Here is an 11,623-nt window from a genome sequence, read left to right as displayed (position 1 = left end):
CAAATAAATAGAATCTATGTAATACAAATATATTATATAAATATATATGATGTGTGTACATATGAATATCACATCATTATACTTTATTTCTCTATATACACATACAGTTTTGTATAAAAAATATCCTGAAATAATAACGATCTGTAATACCCTCTATAGCAGTGGGTCCGCAGAGTTTAAATGATTGATGTCTTTCAGAAATCTCTAGGCAACCAGGTGGTACAATTATTAACCACCTGCAGGATCTTGGCTTCGAAGCGAATCTATTAGGATCAGAATCTGTACCATCCATATCCAAAGCACAGAAAGTCCTGGCCACCAGATGTCACCATTCTTCTATTTCCCTCCCAGTGCCCAAAGAGGGAGAGAGATGTTGTTTTTCTTCCAAGGGACTGAGGGAAATACGTGCCTCCCAACATTCCTGGCATTTCACCTAAAAGTCTTATTAAGAGGAATCATCCTGTCCATGCACATTTCCTTGCGGTTCTTGATCATTACCTGGACAGCTCCTGACAGCTGAGGATCTAAGTGGCTGATAATTTGGAGCTCATCTGGTCAGGAATTGTTAGAGCCATTGCCTCCAGCTTGAAGTTAAAGGTAGGACTGACCTAATGTGCCTAGAGCCTAGAGTAACTCCGTGGAAGAGGTGCTACAGGGTGTGTTGTACTAAGGCCCTGGAGACGGGAGACCTCCCCAACCAGCTGGGTGGCCCTGAGAGCTTACAAAGTGAAGGACTTGAACTAAGTCATTTCTAGGGTCTACGAATTCCATGATCTTCAGTTTTTAAACGCCTCTGCTGGGAAGGGTGGGCAGCAGAGTAGGGTGATCTGAGTTTAAGAAAGAAGACCCCAGGGGAGACAGTGAAATGGGGGTGGAGAAATTCTGCAGGGAAGGTAAGGGAAATTTGAACATAAACCTTCATACAGTGACTTGATGTAGTGACTGGTTACAGGGCTTGGAACTTGATGGGGTTATGAACCTTGTAATTTCCACCCCTAGGTAATTCACCAGGTCACTCTCATTCCATTCCAGATACTATACTTAACAAGGATCTGTAATGCTTAGCGTTGTAAACGTACAGCATTCTCTCTCCTGGGGCTTGGTTGGATTTAATATGTGGTGTCAGTCAGTGTTCTTTGTGGTGCATGGGATGTGTTTTACTTCTTTCTGAATTTACAACAGTACAGTGTTCAGCTAGCCAGTCCAGAGTGTTTATAAAATCCGGGGGCGGGAGTGGGAAAGAGAAAGAGAAATGGAATACATTTGTTGAGCGCCTACTATGTGCCAGGTATTGCTAAGTACTTTACATATATTTTATTTCATCTTCAGAATAACCTCAAGAAGCCCCATTTATTATGTTCATAGATAAGTTGAATTCAGATGGTTAAGTGGGTTGCTCAAGGTCACAGCAACCAAGTGGCAGAAACATATACTGCTTCATAAAGCCCATTCTACAAAGATGGAAACTGAGGCTCAGGGCATTGATTCAAGCTGCCCATCCTGTAGATGGTTGAGTCCATAATCTCCCGTCACTGGGCTTAACTGCTGGAAGGCCCCTGGTGCTGAGAGGCCTGGACTGCACCTCTCTGGAGGATGCATTGTCACATCAACATTTGCACATTTGCCCCTGACCTTGCTAGGATATTATCTGTGGCCGCGAAGTGTCTCCCTTACTTCCTTCGGGCTGCGGAATTGAGAGGTTGGTAAAGTCCTCTCCGACAGGGTTGGGAGTTTGCAGACGGCCCCTGAGAGGCTGGGGCGTTCCGAATTGGCTGAGCGCTCCGCGGGGAGGGCGGGGAGTTTGCCGAACGTCCCCGGCCGGAATCCCTGTCTTAGAGAGCTGCGAGCCCAGAAGAGGGGAGAAGTAGGAGAGGTCGGGAGGGGAGGGTAGGAGGAATTTGAAGCCAGACCCCCTCCCTGGTCAGCTGAGCCCCCGAGGAGCGTCTCTGCAGTGTCCAGGCCGACTGTGGACGCGCCGCGCGCGGCCCCGCCAGGGCTGAGAGTTTGCAGACCGTCCCTGCCGCGGCCCGCTCGGCGGCGGCCCTGCGGCTCCCGCGGCTGCCGCGGCGGCCCCGGGCTCGATCCAGCCCAGGTAGCCCCGCCGCAGGCTCGGGGTGCCGCGACCCCGTGCCCCGCGGAGCCTTGGGCCCCCCCCCCCCCGGGGACGGCAGCTGGCAGGCACTCCCGGCTGCTGCTGCTGCTCAACAAGGAGGTGAGAGCCAGTGGGTCGGGGCGATCGCGTCGAAGCTTTCCATCTCCACGGGGAGATGAACGCAGAGGGGACCGCGGAGGGCGCGGGGAGCTGGGCGCGGGAGGCGGGGGGAGAGTCTGCTCCGTGGGCTGCGCGGCTGGGGGCTTCCGCCCGCCGCCCCTCCGCCGCCTGCGTGGGTGCCCCGGCCGCTCTGAGAGAGCCGGGAGTGCAGCCGGGGACGCGCCTGGAGGCGCCCGCCTGCCCGGGGCAACCCCTTCCCAGGGGAGACTGCAGGCCCCCATGGCCCCTGGGAAGTGGGGGGTTTGGGCTTTTCAAGGGACTGTCCGGAGGAGGCTTTGGTTGCGCGGGTTGGAGGCGAGCGGCCAGGGATGGTAGAGGGGCGCTCGGACCGCGGAGGACCCTGGTGGGGTCACGCTGCGGGTGTGGGCCGGGCTGGGGTCCCCGGGACCTGGGCGCGCAGGGCGGACTCAGCCACCGGCCAGTGGGGAGGAACAACAAGGGAGGCTGGCTCCCGGCCCCGGGGGAAGGGGCATGCGGCAGGCGGGCGCTCTGGTCCTGGGGAACAGGGAAGCCCGGGGGTGCCCCCCACCCCTAAGGGACCTCCGTGGGCCCACGATCCCGCCGGCGCGCTCCGGAGGCTGCCTGGCCGGAGAGGCTGCGGGGAGCGCAGAGCCCACACCCGCGCACATAATCCCCGAGAGCATGCTCAGTGCAGCCCTGGGAACTTCCTGCCGAGTCGCGAGCCGCCCCGGCCCCCTCCTGGCCCCCTCCCGGCCCGCGGCTGGCAAACTTGGGGGCGCGGCGCCCGCCAGTCGCCCTTTCGCGTCCCCTCGGCCCTTGCCTCGCCTTTGCTGGGCTCCCAGCGCTGCTCTCGCCGGTCGCCCCCGCGGCCGAGAATGGGGGCGTGGACGTTACCCCCAGCTTCTCGAGGTCAGGTCCGAGGCCGGGTGGCCAGAGGCCTGCCGGTGAGGCCTCTTGATGGGGGCACCGGCTCGCGATGCGCTCGCCGCGCGCACAGACCGGGCGCCGTGAGCAGACCGGGTGGAAGGGGGTGTGTGAGCCCGGGGACGTTCGCGCACACACTCGCTGTCACACACAATGCCGTGGTTTCGTAGCTGCCGCGCGGAAGAGGGAAGAGGTGGCGCTTGCATTGCCCGGCCGCGTTTGGAGCGCCAACGGGGTGCTGGGCGCTTGGGGGCTGCGGTAACCTGGAGACGCATAAGGTTTTCAGAAATGCCGGAGTCGAGGTCTGTGGCCCGGTACTCCTGACACTGACTGCCAGGCCCGGCCCAGGGCGGACGCCGCTGTCTGCACCCGGCTCTGGCGGCACAGTTAGGGAAGGCTGGGCACTTCTGGGGCTGTGAAGTTGAGGAGGGGAAAGCTGAGGTTTGTGCGGGGTTCCGTGGCAGGACAGCACTGCACCTGTAAACAACTCAGATCCAAGTGTTAGAGGCAGGATCTCATTCTCTAGAGAGGCAAGTGGGAAGCTGGTGCGCCCCGCCCTCGTTCATTGTCAGGACCTGAGGGACTTGGTGGGTTTGTACTCCGAGAGACACACCCCCTACAGCCCACCTACCCCCACCCCCTCCCCAGTTTAGCTACCCACATCCTGAGCCTTGACTCAGGACTAGAACTTCCTTGTCTTTGATTGGAGAAAATCACCAATCACCAAACTGTTTCTCATGATGGGCACACCATCACAGATCTTTCTTAATAAATAAATTTTCGTACCACCTTCCCCCCCACCCCCAACCACAGATTCTTTTTGCTGTTATTGTTCAGGGCTGAGATAGGCTCCCTCAAATTTGTTTGGCTTGGTTAGGATTAGAGCAAAGCTCTCCTTTCTAGAGGCCTTTTTAGTTTCTCCAGTTACCAACTTGATGTCCGTGCGGTCAACTTGAAGAGGAGAGGCCCTGAGCAAGGAGGTGATGGCAGCGGGGGAAGAGGGTGACCTTTTTGCCTCTTGGAGGGACGGGGGAAGAGGAGAAGGATGCTGGTCTGCTCCGATCCCTGGCGCTGGCAGAGCCGGGTGCCTGGACAGAGATTTGGGCTTTTCTTATCTTCCCCTTCTTTGTTCCAGCCTACCTTCCTGAGTTTGGGACACTTGTGACTAGAGTCACTGGAAGAAAGGAGTCTGCAGTCCTGGTTTGGGGCTTGGCAGGGTCCACACCTACTCAAGCAGCTGCAGGTTGGTTTTAAGGCGACTGTAGTGGCAGGAGGGCTGGTGGCTCTGCTCAGATCTGCCAGTTGCATCTGTGTTCCGGCCTCGTGGGCCTCTGAATCGCCTCAGCAGTGCGCATTTCAAGTGCTTTGTGTTTGGAAGTGTGAATATAGTACTCATTTATATATATTCACACATCCGTATATACGTTTTTATAAAGAAGCATGTGCATATGTATGTGCATATGCAGTGTTCTTTGGTAGCATCTTGGAGCTGGAAGGGGCCTCAGGAGATCACCAGAATTCAAATTTGCTACCTTCCCATTCAGTTTTCTCAGTTTAAAAATAACCAGCCAGCCTTCTGCCCAGCTGGCCTCCAAAAGCATTGCAACAGCAGAGTCCCCCTGTGATCCTAGCCGAGGGGGGGACGCCTTTGGTTCCTCCACTGAGAAGTGAGCCTCCTCGCGATCATTCTAGATGTCACTCTGATATTTGACATGACTTTTCCTAATGTTCCATGTGGTTCGGGATCTAAGTCACTGCAGAGTCACTCTCAGGTTGATTTTGGGAGGGGGGGACAGACAGTGACCAGTGTCCCCTGCAGAGATGTCTGGAAAACTGCCCAGAGCTGTTTTCCCACCCCAAGTCTTGCTTGGGTTGGAAAGTTCCTGTCCTTTAGCACTCTGGTCCTCCAGGCGGGTAGTTGCTGTGCTCCTTCCCTGGAGGCCTGAAGAGCAGTGAGGACTCTTACTCCGTCCTCTCTGTGTGTCTTGGCTTATGGGCTGTAAGAGGGTGGCGTGGTGGTTGGAGGTGGCGTTCTGTGCCGATGTTGTCACAGTAGCTCTCCGGAAAGCCCGTGCTGTCAGGAGCGTTATCTCTGGGGGTTTGTTATGGGGGATGGCAAAGTTTGGGGGAGGGTCTCGGTGTCAGGTGACACCAGGTGTCAGCCAAAAGTAACATAGTTTTGGCTGAAGGAAGGTGTGTGTGTTTCAGAATCTAGGTACTTTAGGGAATTCCCTGGCTGTCCAGTGGTTAGGACTGTGCGCTCTCACCCTGAGGGTGCGGGTTTGATCCCTGCTCGGGGAACTAAAATCCAGCAAAAAAAAAAAACAAAAACAAAAACAGAATCTACATACTTTAAAAAAAAGAGAGGTAATACCTTTATATTTGGGGGAGATTGCCAGGTGGGTGACAGTGGAGAGGTTTGGGTCAGAAATAAATTTGGTACTTGCCAGGGCATGTTTTACTAGGCTGCCTTTAAAGTTCATAATTGCTTTGAAGTATAGAGTCACTCTTAATAGCCAGAAGATGACTTCACTTAAAAAACATTTTTTTTAAATTGAAGTGTAGTTGATTTACAAGGTTGTGTCAATCTCTGCTGTACAGCAAAGTGACTCAGTTATACACATATAGACATTCCTTTTTTATATTCTTTTCTGTTATGGTTTATCCTAGGATATTGAATAAATGGCTAAACTTTTGAATTCCTGTTTGAAATTGAGTCAAGATCTCCCTAACCCCCTCTTCTTAAAGTTGCTAATCTAAGCCATGTCCCCATACTATGTCACATCCTGGATCAACACGAAAAGTCCAAGCATAGTTGTGATCTCAGTGCAAGCTGTGGGTTCTCACGGGGTGTTTATCAGGCAGCCACCTTGAGCCATGGTGGGCGCTGGTGCTGGGTATGAAGACGTACATCCTCCTTCAAAATTACCGTCTCACTTTTAATTCATCTCACCTTCTCTTTCAGTATATTAAGGCAAATTAATAGCTCTTGGAAAGCTGCCAAAATGGGTCCCAGGAGCCTTAGTACTGTAACCACATTCTCAGCTGGAAGAGTTGGGACTCCATCTCTGTTTGCCCACTTGGACTGTTGTATTTATGTGTTTGTTTTTTCATTTCCACAACGAAGTGCCTCCTTCCCCGACTTTGTCATATCTGGAAAGCTGTATGTGTGCATGGGAAAGGTTGGAGGAATCACTTTATTTCTTCAAAATCCCACAGCTTTCTTGTCTGAACACCCAACCTTCTGGAAAGAGAACAGGGTGCTTCTTATCCGGGCCCTTAGTCCAGCCTCACAGATCTGGACGAGCAAGAGGGATGAGCTATCTGGGCTGGGCTTGCGGGGGCAGGGCGCAGTTCTCCCTGTAAATGGGCACCCCCAACAGTTAACACCTGCTGGACCTTGGCCTCAGCTGGGGCGGTTACCTAGGATGGCTAGGGAGTATTTCTCCACCCTGTTGCTTATGAACTCAGGAGCTAGGTGTATGCAAGTACTTTGTTATCTTAAGAGTTAAGTACCGGTGTTTGCAACTGATTTACTTTTTCAAAAATGTCAGCATTTCAGCATTATCGGTAGAAGAATAACAGCCTCACTGATTTACACCCTCTGTGATTTGGGGGCGATGGCCCCTGAGAGCATGGGTACCGCCCACTGACTCCTGCCTAAGCTCGCCCACCGACTCCTGCTTAAGCGCCACTCCTTAGGGCTGCATTCTCGGCACAGCCGCTTCTAAGGCCTGGCATGCTGGTAAGATGCTTTTTCTAATATCCCACACAGAACAGTGCTCCGCTATGATAGTTTTGGATCTCTTTCATGTCTCCGTCCACCCATGGGAGTGTGTTATGTTGGTGATCAGCGGAGATGGTGTGTCTGGGTGGAGAAATGTCGAGAGCAGGTGGGCGAGGAAACTCGGAGCGATGGTGATGAAAAATGTATCTTCTAGAGGTGACCTGATTGCAAAGGCTTCTTTCCTATCCCATTTATGCCTCGCTACAACGCCGAGGTGGATGGTATTGTTATTCCCAGTTTCCACAGTAGAGAGACTGAGGAATTGGGAGGTTGTTTAAGCTGGCCAGGGCCACGCATAGCTAGCCACATGCGGCAGGGTAAGGATTCCAACCCGGGTGGTCTAGGTCCCGAGCCCGCGTTAGCTGGACTGTGCTTAGTTGTTTAGGCTAGCAAGTTCACCCTGTACTGGCCAGCGCCGGCTTTCCAACCAAAGCCAAGAGGAGTCTTAGGCAGTCAGGGGTTGGCAGGGACCTCAGGGAGATCTCCCTGCGTCCTTTCTATTTTTAGCTGCGGTCCTGGAGGTGCAGGGAGGTAGAAGGACTTGCTCGAAGTCCCCCTGGCTGACAGCAGTGGCCAAGCTGGGCCTTGGTCCCTCAGGGACAGTGACAACAGCTGATGACAGATGTGTGCCTGCCTTGTTTAGAGAAATGACCCAGGAAGAGAATGTGATGGTCATTTGACGTCTGTCCCACCCACTCCCAGAACCCTGTGTGCTCACACCCAGCCTCACTCTGCAATCTGGTGGGGAACAGGTGGGTGTGCCCCACTCCTTTCTCCAGCCCCAAATGGGAGGATGTAAGCAACTTACGTGCCTTTACATGAGGTGCTCCCTTGCTCATGTCACCTTTTAAGTTTGACATCTTAGGAATTTGGCCTGGGATGGATTTTACATTTCACTCTGAAATATTCATTTTTCTTTCTCTCTCTCTGTCTCTCTGTGTCTGTCTCTGCAGCTGTGTCTTACAGCTCCTGGCCCCTCTCAGTGTTGATTTCCACCCTTTAGGAGCATGGGGTGGGCCGGGGGTAACCTGGCAGAGGAGTCAGGGCTATTTCTCAACATTTCCAAGGAAGGGCCTGGGAAGACATTCCCTTAGTGTCTGTGGGATCCTAGAAAGAGAGCTAAGGCCCTGCAAAATATTCCTCCGACCACCGGGATTTTCGTGCTTCATGGAATTTTCCCATTCAGCGTGCCAACAAGCACCATTTCCTTTCATTTTATTCCTTACATATGACTGGGCTTCATCAGACATGACACTGCTCTCACCTGTTCCTGATTCTGAACATTTCTGGTTAATACATAGTCCCTAGCTGCTCAAAAGTTTAAAGTCTAGGCCTGGTCAGGGCCCACACAGAAGAGTTAAGTTCAGTTATAAAGCAGTATGTAAATGAAGAACACATTAATTCAGCCCATATGACCACTTTGGGCTTCAGTTCTTATGTTGGAAAGTAGGAGGGGATTGAACGAGCTCCAACGTTCTGTTCAGTCCTAAAGTTGTATAATCTTACACATGTGGCAAAGGAAGTGTAGAATAAAGAAGTAAAACTCCCTTGTTGAATAAAGAAAGATTGAGGAAATACTCAAGTTGTTTTTGCCTTTGCTGGCAGAATCTTTAGTAGACAGGTGAAATGCTTACCTAAGAAGAACCAGCCCTTTATGATCACTATCTTTTGGGATGTGTGTGTTTTTTTTTTTTTGCGGTATGCGGGCCTCTCACTGCTGTGGCCTCTCCCGTTGCGGAGCACAGGCTCCGGATGCGCAGGCTCAGCGGCCATGGCTCACGGGCCCAGCCGCTCCGCGGCATATGGGATCCTCCCAGACCGGGGCACGAACCCGCATCCCCTGCATCGGCAGGCGGACCCTCAACCACTGCGCCACCAGGGAGGCCCCAGGATGTGTGTTTTTGTATGTTAAGAAATAAGAGGCCACGGTCCGTCCTTCTCAGCCTAGAAATAACCGGCTTAGCCAGCTTCCCCTAGTGAAGCTTTTTTTCCCCCCCTTGGGAAATTGAGATTCAAAGAGCAGAAGATGACCAGGCTCACAGAGTTCTGTGGTTCTGTGGCACAGTGCCCGGGGGAAAGTGGCTAAGAATTTGCATTGCCACAAGCTGGACCAAATTCTGTTTATATACCTTCATCGCTGCTTCCCTTTGAAACAACTATGTTGAAAGAATAGAGACTTTGATATCAGTCTCTTTGCAGCTGCTTTTTTTTGGGACCGTCTGTTATTTTCAACTCTGATTTTTTTTTTTTTTTTTTTGCGGTACGCGGGCCTCTCTCTGTTGTGGCCTCTCCCGTTGCGGAGCACAGGCTCCGGACGCGCAGGCTCAGTGGCCATGGCTCACGGGCCCAGCCGCTCCGCAGCATGTGGGATCTTCCCAGACCGGGGCACGAACCCGCGTCTCCTGCATCGGCAGGCAGACTCTCAACCACTGCACCACCAGGGAAGCCCTCAAGTCTGATTTTTTTAATTTACTAGTGTTTATTCCACTGAGGAGTTTTCTTTTTTTTTTTTTGCGGTACGCGGGCCTCTCACTGCTGTGGCCTCTCCTGCCGCGGAGCACAGGCTACGGACGCGCAGGCTCAGCGGCCATGGCTCACGGGCCCAGCCGCTCCGCGGCATGTGGGATCTTCCCAGACCGGGACACGAACCCGTGTCCCTTCCCGGACCGGGACACGAACCCGTGTCCCCTGCATCGGCAGGCGGACTGTCAACCACTGCGCCACCAGGGAAGCCCCACTGAGGAGTTTTCTAAATGACCGGTTCTTTCTCTTACACATCTTGTTTAAGAAAGCACTGTCTTTGCCTCTTGCTAAGTATGATCTTTCTGTTTTCCTTCCATACTTTTCTTAGTATTTGTGTTTGTATACTCCCCTTACCCCATCTCCTAGAATTTTTCAAAGCCACCAAGGTTAGAGGCAGCCCTAAGTGGGGACTTGATGTGAGATCCTTGCAAACATAGCTTCCAGCCCCTTTGTCCATCGGGATGGCCTACCTTCTTTAACAGAGTTCTCAGCTCCAGCGACTAATAATGGTCCATTTCCCCCTCCTCCCCTTCTGTGATGCCTAACTATTGTGCTTGCTAGATTTAAAGGTGACATTATGTGGGTAATATTTCAAGGTACATAATTTAGTACAGGCAAATGTTATCAACTTTCTTCTATATTTCACCATTCCTTATTTCCTATTCTGATGGGAGCTCCAGAAAGGGAGAGTTTTTTTTCCCCCAGGTTGGTTAAAAAATTACATCTGGCTCCAGGGGTTTCGCAGCAAGGAAATTACATCTGGCTCCAGGGGTTTCGCAGCAAGGAGTCTGGAGCTCTGTAGGTATGATCGGAAGCTGCATAACCTTGCGCAGGGCCCGACACGAGAGTCACGTGATCAGCTGGGCAGCGTGGCGTCATGCGTTAGCTGCGGCTCAGGCAGGTGGGGCCTCTCCGCAGTTAGAGGGCTGTCCTCAGGCAGGTCAGTTCAGCGCTGGGTGGTTCTGGTTTCTCATCCATCAAATGAGGCATCTCTTAGTGTCTCCTGCATCTGTGGGATTCTACTAGTGTGACTTCCGGGCTGAACCCAGCACACTCATCTACTGTAGTTTCTTTAATCCGTCCTTAAGAATATTCTTAGATGTATTCCTAATTTGGGGGTCCTCTTTGTGCCCGTTTGGAGTTCTGTTTTTCAAATCAATCAGTGGACTTTTTGTACACTTTTTTCTCCCCCACTCTGAGCATTATTTTTTATTTTTTATTTTTTTGCGGTACGTGGGCCTCTCACTGTTGTGGCCTCTCCCGTTGCGGAGCACAGGCTCCGGACGCGCAGGCTCAACGGCCATGGCTCACGGGCCCAGCCGCTCCGCGGCATGTGGGATCTTCCCAGACCGGGGCACGAACCCGTGTCCCCTGCATCGGCAGGCGGACTCTCAACCACTGCGCCACCAGGGAAGCCCCTGTGAGCATTATTTGTGGGCTCAGGAAGGCCAACAAATTGAGACTTTGTGTGCATGTGTGTGTGTGTGTGTGTGTTCATGTCCACACACCATTAGGGCTTGTTACCTTATTGTCCTATTATCCATAAACAGAAGTGGAAGTGATCAGAGTTGGAGCTGCATATCTCTGGAATAGCCATCAGTTAAATGAAACCTGTAGAAAGTTTCTGTGGAAGTATTTTTAAAATATGGCTTTTCCCCTAGTACATGCTTGTCAGCTATAGCCAGGGGATCCTTGGAGATTGTATGGATAAATAATGATTTTATTGTATTTCCCTGTAGCCTGCAATAAAGTGTTTTCCTCGATAATGAGTTGCTTATTCGGTCATACTGCCTTTTCTTTTATTGCCCTTATAAACAGAATCAGATACAGCTTTCCGATTCTGCTGCCATGCCTGGTTAGTGTTCTCCAGGTTCCATAGTTTCTTCCTCCTGGTTCAGTGGCTTCAAGAGAGACTTTTCTATTTCCTCGTTGTCAGCCTTTGTATAAAGATGACAAGTTACATCATCTTTCTGTTACTGCTTTAACAAATAACAGCAGACTGGGTGGCTTAAAGCAACACATACTTATTGTCTTATTATGTTATGTTGTAGGTCAGAGGTCCAACACGGGTCTTACTGGCTAAAATCAAGTTGTCCATTCCTTCTGGAAGCTTTAGGGGAGAATCCTTTGCCTTGCCCCTTTATCTTCTAGTGGCT

General features: G+C 51.9%; 1 protein-coding gene across 5 annotated transcripts in view; it reads left to right on the top strand.

The window, feature by feature from the left end:
* The first annotated feature begins 578 nt into the window (after positions 1 to 578).
* The window catches only part of MGAT5 (alpha-1,6-mannosylglycoprotein 6-beta-N-acetylglucosaminyltransferase), a 374,514-nt gene continuing 363,469 nt past the window's right edge, over positions 579 to 11,623 (top strand). For 4 of the 5 annotated variants that reach the window (XM_081243161.1, XM_081243160.1, XM_081243159.1 and 1 more), the window contains exon 1: positions 1,827 to 2,212. The gene's annotated coding sequence lies outside the window, so the exon portion shown is untranslated. Of the gene's footprint in view, positions 598 to 1,826; positions 2,213 to 11,623 lie in introns of those variants that run through there. The other variant, XM_081243158.1, reaches the window with a different exon arrangement.

The sequence above is a fragment of the Mesoplodon bidens genome, assembly GCF_964165515.1.
Source record: "Mesoplodon bidens genome assembly, chromosome: 8".
Lineage (NCBI taxonomy): Eukaryota > Metazoa > Chordata > Mammalia > Artiodactyla > Ziphiidae > Mesoplodon > Mesoplodon bidens.
This window is presented reverse-complemented; position numbering and strand designations above follow the sequence as displayed.